The sequence below is a fragment of the Pinus tabuliformis genome, chromosome 1_2 (assembly GCF_031772625.1).
Source record: "Pinus tabuliformis cultivar Carrire ecotype Pingquan chromosome 1_2, CPIR1, whole genome shotgun sequence".
NCBI classification, from domain to species: Eukaryota; Viridiplantae; Streptophyta; class Pinopsida; order Pinales; family Pinaceae; genus Pinus; species Pinus tabuliformis.
The window spans coordinates 765,068,304-765,070,255 of record NC_142298.1 but is presented as its reverse complement, the minus strand read 5'-3'; positions in this window follow the sequence as shown (position 1 = coordinate 765,070,255).

The window sequence follows — 1,952 nt, the reverse complement described above, 5'->3', positions numbered from 1 at the left end:
AGTATGCAAAATATTCTTTTCAGGATCGAGACAGTCAAGCTAGAGCAATACTGGAGCGAGTTCATACAGATGTTTGTGGACCTTTCTCGACAGCCTCCACCGCTAAACGAAGGTACTATGTTATTTTTATTGATGATTTTTCTTGTAGATGTTGGATCTACTTCATGCAGAAGAAGGTTCAAACCTTCTCAAGGTTTTGTGAGTTCAAAGCCTTGGTGGAGAAAGAATCTGGAAAGAAAATAAGGGCCTTGCGAAGTGACAATGGTGGAGAGTATGTCTCCCAACAGTTTAAGGACTTCTGTGCTATAGAAGGAATTAAACAGGAGTTGACGACACCCCATAACCTGTAGGTTTTAACCCCATACAGAAATTACCTGCATAAGAATTCTAAAACACAGAAAATAAACAATGCGAGATCATAACACATAAAACACATATACACAGAGATTTTCCCCTGGATCCCAAAACCGGGACTACCAGCTTGATTTTTCATTATGTTCCTTTCAATGTTACAATACATATTTATACATGTCGAAGCATCCAATACCATGGACCGAAAACCATTGCGTCCAATACCATGGACCGAAAACCATCGCGTCCAATACCATGGACCAAAAACCATCGTGTCCAAAAAACATGTGCGAAAATCATGCACAAAACCATAGGTGGGTCCGCCCAACCTAACATAGGGTCCAAAACCGACCCCATAAAGTAGGGTTACGGGTGCCCTTCAAACCCCCTATTAACTACGTGGAAAGAATATAACACAACCCAACATTCTCCCACTTGCTGTTTTCTTTCCACATGGGGCCACAAGAGAGCTTATTCATTTTCCCAGCCCTGAAATGCCCATTGTCTCTCTACACCAAGAGAACTTCTCAGAGCTCACAGATTTTTTCAATGCATCTGCAGTATTCTTCAAAGTGTCCACCTTTACCAGCAACACCTTTTTGTCTTCTATCATATCCCTCACAAAGTGATACTGAACATCAATGTGCTTTGTCTTTGAATGATATGCGGGGTTCTTTGCCAAGAAAATTTCACTTTGGCTGTCACAATCTATCCTTATAACTCCCTGTACTAACCCCATACTTGAACATAATCTCTGCAACCAAACTGCTTCCTTGCTTGCATGAGTGGCTGCCATGTACTCTGCCTCTGTAGTTGATAGTGCCACTACAGATTGTTTCTTACTCATCCAACTGACTGCACCTCCAAATAGGTTAAACACATACCTACTTGTAGATCTTCTCTGATCCAGATCTCTAGCCCAGCCTGCATCAACAAAGACACGAATATCCAAAACTCTGTCCAATCCTGGTCTTCCTTGGTAGCACAGATCATAATCACTAGTGCCACGCAAATACCTGAAAACCTGCTTCATTGCTGTCCAATGCTCCTTTCCTACTTTTGACATAAACCTGCTCAATACTCCCACTGCATGTGCAATGTCTGGTCTAGTACAAACCATTGCATACATCAGGCTACTGACTGCACTTGCATATGGAACATGGGACATGTCCTCTTCCTCTTCTTGTGTCTTGGGACACTGTTCAGTAGATAACCTCACACCTACAGGAATAGGAACCTTCACCGGTTTACTATCTTGCATATTAAACCTCTGCAGTATTGTCTCGACATACTTCCTCTGGTTTAACCAGAGCTTCCTCTTTTCCCGATCTCTTTTAATTTCCATGCCCAAAATATAGTTTGTAGCACCAAGATCTTTCATGTCGAATTTGGAGGATAATTGGGTCTTCAAATCTTGGATAAATTCTTTGTCATTTCCAACCAACAACATATCATCCACATACAAGACTAGATAAATAACACGATCACCAATTAATTTAAAATACACATAATGATCTACTTGCTTCTGGTGAAGCCAAGTCCCCGTATAAATGTATCAAATTTCTGATACCACATACTTGGTGACTGTTTTAACCCATACA